Raw genomic sequence first — 14,302 nt, 5'->3', positions numbered from 1 at the left:
GTAATGAGTTGGTGGACTGAACATTATTAGAAAGGTTATACCGATGCGATCTGAATGAAATATTGATGTAATGAATATTAAAAAAAAAAAAAGCAACTGCTTTTTCCGGTTTTTAGCAGCAGTTGCGGATTTACAAATATACCGCCATTAGACGGCATATAATTAATTTGATTAAATTTTTGCTACTTAACTTTCCTCTGAAATTCGATAACGTAGTTGGCAATCATAATATTTATTACATATTTTTCTGTCAGTTTATTTTAATATTTTTAGTACATACAGTAGGATTAAAATATTAAAATTTTCGTTAAGTTTTTATGAGTAGTTTTTCAGAAATAAAGAATTTCTGTAATAAAGACTATTTGGGCCAAATTTGCCTTCCTCTGAAATCTGCCACCCTAGGCTGCAGCCTAACTAGAATATTGGTAAATCCGCCATTGTTTCTCAGTACGAATCTGTCTTGCGAACCGATGGTAGAGTCACTACAAACTGATGAGATATGTGCATGCAAGCACTTTTCAGTAGACATAAACACCTTTGGAACACCATGCTTTTCTATGACTAAGTACTTCTTAAAAACGAATTTAGTTAAACAACGTCTATTTTGAGAAAGAATACAATAAGGAGCTTAAGCTAACTTATCCTAATAACTATACAAATCATGCCCACGTGGAATGGTGGCAAGAATACTGGCTGCATTTCCGCGCTGGACAGCCAGGCTGATCCTTTGCGCAAAAAATGAGCCAGCCCTTCTGTCACCAGTCGAGGCAACAAGCCGCGGTGAAATAGTACGGAAAAATTTTTTGGCACTGCGACTCCATGGCCCAAGGGTCTCCACGGCAAAAGGTACAAATATGTAACTCTCTGTCAGAGAGGCATATTTGAGCCACTTACCGGTTTCAGCTTTTTCTGCTTTATTTAGTTTGATTTGATATTCTTATTTGTCAGCAGTGACGTGCACTTCATAGATGCAAAAATTCACTGCCTACCTTAAGGAAGCCAAGATTTAGATTAAGAGCCTAGATTGAGGAAGGAATTCTCCATTTTGTACGATTTTGACATATAGTGCAAACCCTAGTTAAAATCGTTGTGCACGCCAGTGGTAGTCAGCCTATCTGTATAAAAAATATGTACCGACACTACTCGAAGCGCATCAATATCATCATTAGTAACATAATGACGATCTTATAAATTACAATGGTGAAAATGTCAATATAATAATCATGAACGATCCACTGTGCTCGAACGAGGCACGCAGGCGTTCGATGAACTTTCCTTCGAAGCCTGCGCAGACGCGGCCGGGCGCCGAGCAATGCCAATTGCCATTGCCACTTGCCGTTGCCAGTCTTTGCTTAACTGTTGTTGCTATTAGACGTGAGCCGTGTTAAAAACACTTTTCCTTTTTTCCTAAAACGATTCCGCGAGTTCTTTTTTTGAAACAAAACTATAATATAATAATTTTTGTTAAACAAACTTTAATGAGTGCTGTATCTAGTGAATATTGCAGTGTTTTAGTGAGTTTTAAGAAGCTTTAGAAATAGTGGAATGGTTTTATATGGACTATTACGACGGGAGCTTAATGTAAGTTGAGCTAAGAGCTTTCATAAAAACGTGCTTTGGTTATGAGTTATGATTGTGGAATGTGTCCCGCAATTGTTGATGCTTCGAGCTTTTTCTAGACAGGGTCTATTCTGTGATTTCTTATAATTTCTTGAAAACTTAATTCTATAAAAATATTTTCACCGAAATTATAATTTTATAATTTTACTTTTTACTTGAAATTGATTACTTGAAATAATTAGATACCTATATTTGAATACATAATTAGATTATACCTACATAATTGATTATTAAGAAACCAGCATACAATTCATATAAGGTACTTCAAAATATCAAACTTCCACCAATTTTATAAATAAATCTTGTTTTAAATTGGTACTTAATAAATTTAAAAACTAGGCGTTTTTTTTATTTTTATTGAAATAATGGTAAGGTGTGTTTTTAATTAATTAAATTCAAAATAATTATGATACAGTATTTTTACAATTTAACTGTGTTGCTCCCCTTGTGAATGTGTCGATTTGTAGGGTGACATTGATTTAACTTGCAAATTGTACATTCCTAATTAACTATACAAGATCACAATTATAATGCTCTTTTACGGAAAATAAAAAAAAATTGCCTTGAAAAATTAAATGTAAGTAAATATTCAAATATTAGATTACACTGTAGGTAGCCTTTATCATAGATTGGTAGGTCAATGGAGGCCTTAGATTGGCTGTGTAGTTTCACGCCTAATCGCGAAAATGGATTGGCCTTTGGGCCTATAATTGCTAATAAATATCCGCTGTTTTTAACTCAACCACCAATGCTCGAATATATTTTTTCAATTACACGCCATTTTTATGAATGCAAATTCTTGCAATCTATGGCAATTAAGCAACGCCAATTTACGTCGAGAATTAGTCACGGCTATTTTGATTTCTATTCTACCTATTCTACTAAGAATCGAAAACATATATTTATTTTTAAGCCGGTATGAAATATGACGGAACAAATAAACAACTCAGACCGTAATCTTTTTTTTCTGTCTTGAGATTGGACACGATAAACATTTCCTTTTATATTCACACGCTCTATTCAAATTCTTCAAACAAAATTTATACTTATGACTTTTTGTATATACATACCTACACAATCGTGTTTTTTTTTATATCGTTAATAGTTAAAAAATGTCATTAACCCCCGACGCAAAAAGAGGGGTGTTATAAGTTTGACGCGTCTGTCTGTCTGTCAGTCTGTCTGTGGCACCATAGCTCCCGAACGGATGATACGATTTCAATTTAGTTTTTTTTTAATGAAAGATGACTTACAGTATTACGGCGAGTATTTTTAGATATGTTTGACGAAAATCGGTTGAGCTGTTCAAAAAGTTCTGGGAGTTGAAAGTGGGGAAGAATAACCGAATGTCTGCAAATATACTTAAATGAATGCGCACTGAAAGATAATATTAATGACTTGATCAAGAGTGTAATCAATAACTTAATGACCTACGGGGGTTTTTCAAAATTTTCAATTTTATATTATACACCTAATTATTATAATTAACGACGAATGATGAGTGAATATGTAATTTTTATATTCCTAACAAGTTAAATTATAAATATTTATATCTATCGATATCTATTCTTATTTTTTACGTTCATTCTCAACTATCTATTTATAACACATCCCTAATGGACAATAAATAAGAATACAATGGAATTGCACCAACATTCCCGAAGTCGAGACGTATCACACGTTTGATGCGTGAGGAATTGATAATGACCAACTTTTCAAAGTCATCTTTGATTCTTTTGTATTGAATTGTAAATTGATAAGTTGTTCACATCAGTTGATATCAAATTCTGTTGATATCCTATCCTATTTGAATGACCTACTGCAGGGTCTTCTCTCCATCTGGGAGGGGCTTTGAATGGCCCAAATTCGTCATGCTGCTTTAACGCGAGTTGGCAGTTTTAGGTTTTAATTAATTGATGTTAATGATGATATCTGGCATTGACGGCTTAACGAGCTCTCCGCGGGGGTGTAGGAGAGCTGTTTTCCCAAATTCGGATGGTTTATCTCCTGGTCCAAATTGAATCTAAGACCGCATGATTGGATTGTGAGATCCAAGGTTAGCCACTTATTAAGCAAACCACTACACGTTTTCTAATATTTGCTTTTTACCAACGAAATTACTACGTACGAATAATAACTTATTTATGTAAATTAAAGAATCTAATGAAGACGAATTTTTATTACACGGTCGTACTGGGTGACATATCTTCCTAAAAGATATACATTTTTTGTTAATGTTGTGGTTACTCTACTTACTATTAAGGGGCCAGTTAAAACATGTATAAAATTCCAGATTTAAAATAACCATTATGGGCTACGTGAAAGTTACATTGCTACTATATATTTAAAAGCGCTATTAAAATTAGCACGAATAATATATTGAGGTTCTACGATAGAAATTAACGAATATTAATTTGTTAAAAATATTAACTTTCATAGACAAGTGGAGCAAATACGAAATTATTACCTACCACGCTACTCTGTATCTCTATAATAACTAAACATAAATAAAAATATTACAGCTGGCATAATAAAAATAGGAAAAATTTACAATCAAATCGAAGAAAAAAATAATCAGTATGTTCACAATATATCGACAGATTACAATATCGCGAGTGAGATTATAAACTAACTGTATTTTACAATTTAACGGTGACATATATATTTTAAAACAACAAAATAAAATATCTTATTCCCTGTTCATTTCAACAAGGTCAACTCACCACTTGATCTACCCAAAATGCGACACGTTCGTTAATTAACAAGTTTCGATCCGTTCGCCGTGAACAGGTCCTATACGTCCATACAAGTGTGAGTAAGGGAACTCGCGCACTATGCGACCACGAACAAGACTAGTCGTTGGCCGTGGTCGCAAAAGATTGACCTGCCATATACGACCGGCTGTAAACGTGGATTCTGTTTTGAAAGATAAAAAAAATTGCCTCATGCAAAATAGTGATGTACAAGATATCACGTTATTCCTTTTAAATAATATTTGCCATATGTTTTAAGTATTCCCTCCCATTTCTCTCCAACTAGTCGGAAAAGACTGTGTTAGAAAACTGGAGAAGGTACGACAATAGTCCACAAGGCGGGTGATGACTCTGGCTACTTTACCGTGAAGCTATTGAGGCTATATTAATGAAGCAAAGAGTTTCTTCAGTTAACATGGTCGTTGTGACCACTTGTCATGATCGTGGTCTTGGCCGCGTAATGTGCAAGTCCCTAAAAATAATTACCACACACACGAAGCCGTCCGTCTTTTTAGAGCAATATAATATACTGCAGAGAATCGTACGTGTCACCGTGAGAATATCATCTATTACCTAGTCTTTCTTTATATAGACAATTTAACGCTTGACTGAGATCTCACCTGATGGTATGGTAAATGACGAGGCAGTCTAGGATGGTAACGAGATGACTTGGAAGGAGTACGGTATATTTACCGTATCTATATGTTTCTTAATTATCGTACTGGAACGTCAAATCGGATGGCGGTACGTCATAAACTGGTTGGGCGGCCGGAAATCTTGAATTAGGCTTCGGTCGTGGCTAGTTACCTAATCTTACCTAAACCCATTTAGATGAATCCTGAACATTTTAGCCAGGGAGATCGTTCACTTTAAACAGTGGGTAAATTAAAGTACAAAAAATATTTTCTCCGTTTTATTCGAAAAATCTTCTCTATATAGTTCTCGTTCATCATCACCAACCCCTGTTGAGCACGAGTCTCCTCTCTGAATGAGAGGGGTTAGAAATTATCCTAACCCCTCTCATTCTGAGAGGATTCAATAGTCCACCTTGCTGGCCCAATTCAAATTGGCAGACCCTACATACGGAGAGATTTGGATTCAAAAAATTTGGTAAAAAATTCAACCGACTTCAAAAACATAAAAAACTACCTGCTGGTCAGTTTGAGCCGGAAGTGGAATCGGTGCTAACCCAGTGATGTAATAATTTAAGCCATGTAAGAATATCATAAAGATTTAAGTTTTCAGACAGTTCAGTCATGTAGTTAATTTTAGAAACGGCTTAAATGAACATAACACCTGTTTAGCGCCGCCTTCAAACTTGAACGTGAATTTGGCATGTATTTATGAAGTTACGGAAAGAAAAATTACACTTTCCTTTTTTTGGAGTCTCCGCGGTCGTACGCAATGCGTCTCAGCCGAGGAGAATTCCGTTTTCTTTAAAAATAAATCTTCATATTATCAACATTCATCCCTTTACCTTAGGCGTTAAAAGTTCTTTGAAGATTTTCTCGTGGCGGATATTGTACGTATGTACGTAATTTAATTTTCTTGGGATAAATGTGTTAACCAAGTTATAATCTATCTTCACTCCAAATTACAGCTAATTCGGTAGTAGGTGCGGCGTGAAAGAGTAACAAACATTCATATAACTGTCAGTTTTTCAAGTTAATATGCCTATATTAATCCTACTAATATTAAAATACCCCTTTAATATTAGTAGGATTAATATGATATACTACAACTGATTAAATTATAAACAACTGTCAAATCACATAATCAATTGACAAACACTACGAAATACCTCAGGTACATATGCAATAAAATGTAGTGAAAGTAACTTTTACTTTTTGTAAAAAGGCAATCAACAAATAAAATGAAGTCGCGTGCGGCGGAGATGCGACGAGAGTTAGTAGTTACCCACCTACTTTTCCGATGTTATTACATTCTATTCGCCTTTTTTCTCACTGTGGCTTTGCAGTTTGTGCATTTATCTAATCCTCAAGTAATAATTTTTCATCAAATAGCTTACCCTAATAGGGCGAAATTGATCAAGTACGAATAGGTCATCGTCCTATAGTCGTCGTCCATCGTTGTCTGTCATACTCAACTCGTGTCATGCTTAGGGCGAAGGCAACCTTATCAAAATTGTTAGAGTTACACCGAGAAAATTGAATTAATCACTTATAGCAGTCTACAGAACTATATTGAATAAATTGCTTTCTGCTTTAAAAGCAATAAAACTCTAAAATGCAGCAAGTAAATACAATTAAAACGAGAGGTACATGTGATTCCTATTTTCCTGCCAAACTCTTCGCTTTAGTGGCTTAGGAATTTCATGAGGGCCTTTGAGCAGGGAAACTTCTAGAGATCCCTGATTTGCTGGGGAAAATGGGACTTCTCCATTAAAACCCATTTTGTGGTCACCCTCAGTTGATACCTCCCTTGATTTTTGATTTTCGGATTTCAATCGGCAGGATGTCGATTATAATGTTTAAATTCTAGAGTTTGAGGTTTCGAAGGTCTAAAAAACTTCATAATTTACTGATCTTAGTCGTCTTCACGTGAAATTGATTTTTCCTATAATTTATAGGTAATCTGTTGGTGCTATTCGGGGTAAAGACAAATCTACTGACAGTAATAAAAATCGTTTTAGAAAATTAATTTTACAAAAAATGTTAAAAGCATCCTTAATAGCTGGATCCTCGACCGCTGGACTACTGTCGTACCTTCTTCACTTCACTTCTAACACAGGTCTTATTTTTTTAAATATGGCTACTATTCTATTTAGGAGAAAAAAAAGAAAAAAAAATTGTGCATCTCTGTACGCTCGACATACCTCGATAACTTAAGCTTGCTGCATCTCTTTACGCTCGACATACAAGTAAGTGATAACTTAAGCTTGCTGCCGAATGCATGAGAGAAAGGGAAGCCAGAAAGAGTGGCGTCGTAACGCGTTACGTTGCGAAGCGGTTTACCTTCCCATAAGAACTTATCACTTAAAAAAAATTAAAAGTACTTGGTAAATAGTAAGTTCTTTTGGTTTTGTAATGATATCAAGAAACGTACACCATTCACTCAGACCAACTATTGTATAGGACCTGCCTCGCTAGGTGTTACTTTTCTGTCAAAGTATATGATCAATGATCTAATGCGATTATAAAAGCTGTCTCTATAGAATCGATGTTAAATAGTTGTTATCGTGTTCGTCGGTTAAAGAGCTCCGTAAAATCACATTTTTGTGTAGTTGAATGGTGTAAAAAAACTGACAAAAACTCCTAGTTTAGTATAAGATATATACCAAATTTAAGCTCGTTTTCCTCAGAAAATGACAGACAATTTTGATTGTGACTATGAGTGCGATACAGGTCCTTCTATAATTGGTCTGAGACCATTCACGAAGGTTCCGTCCCGCATAGCAACGGCAGGTGTACGGGCATCTGCCCCTCACTACCTGTTCTTAGTTTTTACAAAACTTGAATGAACTTGGAACAAATACCATACAATGCGCATATTTCTACATATGAACTACGGGGTCGTGTTGAGAATAAACAAAGTGTACAAGGCGCAATGTTACGTCAAAGTGATGAGAAAGTAAGGAAAACTAGTGTGACAGCATGGACTATCAACTTCGTTAGGTAGTTGTTAGTCCATGCTGTCACATGGTTAGTGCTTGCTGTTATTCCAAATTATATTTTTCCAAAAAAACACAGCCAATAAAATGTACTAAGTAAGAAGTAAAATATAATAATATTAGTTAGTTACATAAATTACCAGAGAGTAAAGATATCGCCACCCAGATAATATTATATGTATTCTGGGCTCTGGGCACTGTGGATCGGTAACGGTAGTCGGTTTAATAATTTTAAAATTGAACATCATCATCAACAACCCACATTTGGTTTGTTGAGCACGAGCCTCCTCTCAGTATGAGAAGGGTTAATTTGAAATGTTATGTTAAATTGTTTTATTTGCAAGCGACAAATATATGACGCGCGTTAGACTCGAGCTCAGCAGTGAGCCGAATATGGGTTGACAATGATGGCAAAATAACCGGAAAGTTATAAGTATTTAAAATTATATCTTACAGACGCTCACGACTTCGCCTCGGTAAAACTTTTCTATAAAAGATGAATATCACACTACATCGTTTTGTAATATCGCAAATCTTGAGCTTTCCGATACTTTACACAAAAACTTGGCAAACTAAGTACCTAAACCGTCCTCATAGTACTACTCGTATATTGATAAACACAGCATGCAATCATTTCAGTAGTTTTCAAGTTTATTGTGTACAGGCAGACAAACGCGACATAGGACATCGTTTTATAATAGGTTGATATCTATAGAAGTTTAATTTAACATTAGTAGCTATGCAATCCCATGCTTCGCTGTAGGACGCGATGTTAGCGGGAGATGCGTAGATACCGCGGCGTGGGCGCGACCACTAACCGTGACCACTTGGACAACGACCCAACACTATTACGAATTTTTGTACAAAATATTTCTCTGTAACATAGACAGGTAACTTATGAAATACGAAACCATGTTGTTTGTCGAGATACAATAATTACGGTTCGCTAAAGATTTCAAACTTTAAATAACTACTGACTGACTAAATTTTTGCCGAATTTCGCCAGAAACCAGAAATAGGCAGCCTTTGAAGAATTTCCGCTTTAAAGAAGAATTACTACATACTGACACGTAAATAGTTAGGTTCTTTTATATTACGCACGCACGGGACGCACAGTTTGTGAGGTTTTAGGGGGTAATCTCTGGATCTCTAAAAACTGATTTTGAAATTTCCTTTACTAACAGAAAGCCACGTTATTTGTGAGTGTCATTGGCTATATTTTATCCCCGTATCCCCATGACAACGAGAACTTTGCGGGTGAAACCGCGTGCTAGTAACCATATCAGTAGGTATATCAATACATGATGATTGATCACCTTTAGAGTTTAGAAATGTTTATGTGAAATGTGAATTAATAATAAGAAGAAGTAAACTCGAAGTCAACAATAACTTTCTATGAAACGAGGTTACGAGCCAGTTATATCAACACTGACTCTAGGAACTCATAGCTTTCATACAAACTTCGTACTTCGTTTGCTATAGTTTGTTTTTTTTTAAAAAAGAATATTTGCCATAATGTCCTTAAGTTTTCCTAAACCGAAGGTTGCCTGGAAGAAATCGCTACTTAGCGATAAGGCCGCCTTTTGTATGCTGATCTCTTCCTAATTTGTTTTTTATTTCACTTGTTTTTGTCTTTGTGGTGTGCAAATAAAGTATATTTATCTTATCTTATCTTATAATCTTTTAAATATGACCAATATTCCCATTCCCTCCAACTATAAACAAGATTGTATTAGGAGTGGGACAATAGACCAACGGACGTAAATAATTGAGCGTCAAAAACACAAAATACCAAATGAACCGGAGAAAATTTCAGTCTTCGCTACTGCTACCTATGCTTCAATAATACCTGAAGAAGCAGGTAGGCAGGTATGCTTTTAAAAACTTAACTTGTACCTCTTCCGGTGCTGGTTTTTTAAACCTTTAGAGGGAAAAGGCCTATGTATTGTTTGATTGTCTAATTGTTTACACGAGATCGTTTTGTCGCATGTTAGGACCTCGAAGGCAAAGTCGCGCGCATGCGCCTGTCTATACTTATAATAACACTGGTCGAATTCTATACATTTATTCGCAATTTGAGATTTTACTTATACCATTTGTAACAACAATCGTTACCGTGGCATAACGGACGACAGCGCCATCTAGAATCTATACTTATAATACGAGTTCTGTACATTTTGTACATTCTGTACATTGAAGATATTTTGAAAATTTTTGTTGGGGGCATTATACTATAATCGATACTGAAGCTAAAAATATTTTTTTACGGTTTTATGTCTGTCTGTCTGTCTGTGTTTTTTTGTTATTCGGCCATCACGCTGAAACTACTGAATGAATTCAAATGAAACTTGGCACGGTTTAAGACCATAATACGGAGAAGGTTATAGGATACTTTTTATTGCGAAAATAAAATAAGAAGGGGGTGAATTAGGGGTTGAAATTTTGTATAGAAAGTCTTTCATTTTTAGAGTTACAATTTTAAAAATTTGTTCATAAACCATAAAAAGAAATAAGAAATATAATGGGATTCAAAAATTTTTAAAATTGAACCCCTAAAGTGATGAAATAAGGCTTGAAAGTTTACATTGAATTCCACGCGGACGAAGTCGCGGGTCCGCTAGTGCTAATTTAAATCAGGTTGGTGAATGTAAAGCAGACTAATGGCAGAGCAAACATTGTGATGCGATGTTGTGTTTGCATTCCAATCATTTATTCATAAGCATTATACAAACGTGGCTTTTGCGAGTCTCTTGTCAAGTCAATCGACCCGACTTTTGTTTGATTTTTGCTATTTGATTAGTTATCTTGTATTTTTATTAAGAGGTTATTTGTTTAATTTTAATTATTATATAAATATGAGTAACTGCGTAGTGAAAGGCTGGAAGGCTGGAAGCTTACAGAGCTTTCATAATAACATGATATGTAAATACGCACATGTTTATTTCTAATCATGATTCAAATGTGCACAAGGAGAAAGAATACAATAAGGAACTTATGCTAACTTATCCTAATAACTACACAAATCATGCCCACGTGGAATGGTGGCAAGAATACTGGCTGCATTTTATTATTTATAAGTTATTCTTTCTCAATAAAAAAAATACCAATCAAAATGTCCAAAAGTAAAATTCCAAATTCTAAACGCTAAAAATCTTCGATTTGTAAGTTTGACAAAAAAGGCAAGAATCCAATTTAGGAAAAATTTTAAAAAAGGAATCAAGTGCCCCACTAACAGCCAGTTTCTTCATGTAAAGCTAAAGTAATAGTAAAAGTACTAAGTAGTAAGAAGACTTTATTTTTCAGTGAATAAGACCGTCACTTTTGATTTATGACTTTACTTTGACTGTTACTTGCGATGAAGAAACTGCCCGTAAGTAACGGTGAGCTCCCGGAATTAGGACTTATCCAAGGTTATTCGCCAGGACAATCACCCTGCCCCGCGCCGCGCGTCGCAAAGACGCTCATTCATAAACGACTCACGCTGTTTAAATAAATAAATCATCAGCATTCGTCTTAGTTAAGTACCCATATTCGGCTCACTGTTGAGCATGGATCTCCTCTTAGAATGAGAGGGATTAGGCTAATAGTACACCTCGCTGGCCCAATGCGGATTGACAGTCGTCACATAAATTAAGTTAAAATTCAAAGTTTCCTCACGATGTTTTTCTTTCACCGTTTGAGACACATTAAATATAATTTCTTAATAAAAATAAAGTGGAGTAGCTGAGTTCCGATGACTTTTTGCTGTGATTTTGTTGGCACGTAACATGTCTAAAGTATAAAATATCATTGGCGATTAACCTTATTTCGCAGAGCAAAAGACAATGCAAATGAAATCCAAGCGTTATATCACTGTTCGACGTGTCGCCGGTTTCACGTGATTGTTGTCGGAACCGTTTCCCGACAGTTGTTTGGCGATGAGCCGGTGAGCATTGCATGTAATGATGTTGTCGAGACAATGAAGAGTTAACGCGCAGATGTCGACGTTGGGGACACTGTGCTTCTGGATTTTAATGGACACGTAGTTCGATAAACTATAAAACAAAGTCAAAATCTAATGAAGGCATTGTCATATTTATCATTTCCCCCAATAGGAATATATTAGAACTAACTGACGCCGCGCGGTTTCACCCGCGTGGTTCCCGTTCCCGTAGGAATACAGGGATGATATATAGCCTATAGCCTTCTTCGATAAATAGGCTGTCTAACACTGAAAGAATTTTTCAAATCAGACCAGTAGTTCCTGAGATTAGCGCGCTCAATCAAACAAACAAACAAACAAACTCTTCAGCTTTATAATATTAGATATATTCTTATGGAAGGTTTAGATGGAGGTAATTAAGGATTCTCAGAAGTGGATTTAAACATAAAAACACTATATCATATTGAACAAATTCACAGTATTTGTCAGGACAGCTTAATTAACAAATCAATTAAAATGTAATCGAAAAGAAAAAATAGCTGGCTTATGTTTTGCGCAAAGGTTCTTCAGCCTGGCTAGCAAACCATGTGGGCATGGTTTGTATACTTAGTTATTAGAATAAATTTACATTAAGTTCCATAATGTATTAAATCTAAACTGCTACCTAATCCCTTCGAATCGAAATATAACAAAATAATATTCCTCTTTCATAGATCTACAAAAAGTCTTAAAGAGCTCAAAATCATCTCGATGATATTTCGAACTTGGCACTCAAAATTAGGATGTTGCAGGGATGACGTAGATGGTCAACAATTTGCGTTAGACATGGTAACACTAGTCTGAATTGATGCAAGCGCTCCGTTAGAAGGTGATTGACCACCCGCGCTTACAACGCCGCAGTAATTATGTCCTTTCCTACACAACGACTTGTTGCCTGATCCTAGGTGTTCAGATTTACGTGCCAATAAACGCCGGATTGTGCTACTAAAGTTTTATTATGCTTAACAACTTTATTGACAACCGGATATTGCTCAATACAACTTTCATACACCACCGCCATAGTATTTTACAACAGACAGGTTGATTTTTGAAGCGAAACTTTTGTTCATTGTCCCAAAGTTTTTCGTCTATCTATCGCATGTCAGATGTCACATTACAGCTGGCTGCGAAGTGGGGATAAATGAAAAACGCTCGGCATATCAGCTAATTCAGCCTAGGCCAATACGGCGGCGCAAAAGATTTATACTATAGTAGAAAGTCTCTGGCGGCGCTCGAAGCTTCACTAGTATAATGATTTCTTAAGCCCACGAAATATGTAACTTATATCCTACCTTTATTACCAATGTCTGTGCCTATATTAGCTGACTTCTTCACACCTCCTACCACAAAAATAAACCCATTAGAGATGATTTCGATTTTTCAGCTGTCCCTTTGGAATACCCCTACTTATTTTGTGTTTTTAAAACCTGAGATGATAAAAAGAGGATGATAAGCCATTTTCAATCTTTAGGACACCATTAAAAAATGTATAAAAAAACAGAAGAGTTAGAAAATGTTCGTAGTATCAGAGATTAAATGTAGATACAAATAGACAATTGACAAAATGTTAGATATATACATATAAATTACTGCATAGCCATGTGTTACCAGTCCTATTCTTTTTATTACCTACTAGCGGACGCCCGCGACTTCGTCCGCGTAAAAATCTATGTCAACTTTCAACCCCTATTTCACATCCTTCTATTTATATATTTGCAGGCTTTATAACGTATACCTAATAAATAGTCCACTAATCATTTTACATTTACAAATGTACCTAGAAAAATTAACTGATATGTATGATGGTATGACTTTCCATACAAACTTTCTACCCCTACTTCACTCGTTTCTTATTTTATTTTCGTATTATTATTCGTATTATGGTCACAAAAAAAAACTTGGCACGGTTTTATTTGAATTCATTTAGTGGTTTCAGCGTTATGCCCGGTCACAAAAAGGCAGACAGACAGAAAAAAATAACAAAAAAGTATTTTAGGCTTCAGTATCGATCACAATTATATAAACAACAAAATACCCATGTGTTACCAGTCCTATTCTTTTTATTACCTATTTAGTTCCTCGCAATTTTTTTTAAAAGTCGCTGATCTAAAGACTACGATTAGGCTCTAACTAGAATAGTTAAGAATTAGCTATATAAAAGGCAATGATTTATGTAAGCGAAAGCAACGGGCCCCGACCTTGATTGATGACTTTAATGTTATTTTATAGCGTCAAGTCTAGCTAGTATGAATCTCATTAAAATTAGAAGTAACTGGTAAACTGCTGCGAGTAAATTAATACACATTTTATTACTTAAAGTATAACGTAACTTCATCG

At 35.3% G+C, this 14,302-nt stretch overlaps 1 protein-coding gene across 1 annotated transcript in view; it reads left to right on the top strand.

Moving 5' to 3' along the window:
* The first annotated feature begins 1,329 nt into the window (after window positions 1-1,329).
* LOC112047167 (ras-related protein Rab-23) overlaps window positions 1,330-14,302 on the top strand; it is a 31,350-nt gene continuing 18,377 nt past the window's right edge. The window contains exon 1 of the mRNA XM_024084181.2: window positions 1,330-1,581. The gene's annotated coding sequence lies outside the window, so the exon portion shown is untranslated. The remainder of the gene's footprint in view (window positions 1,582-14,302) is intronic.

Source organism: Bicyclus anynana, chromosome 20, assembly GCF_947172395.1.
Source record: "Bicyclus anynana chromosome 20, ilBicAnyn1.1, whole genome shotgun sequence".
In the NCBI taxonomy this organism is placed as follows: domain Eukaryota; kingdom Metazoa; phylum Arthropoda; class Insecta; order Lepidoptera; family Nymphalidae; genus Bicyclus; species Bicyclus anynana.
Note: the sequence above shows the minus strand (reverse complement) of the source record. Positions and strands in the feature narration are given on the sequence as shown.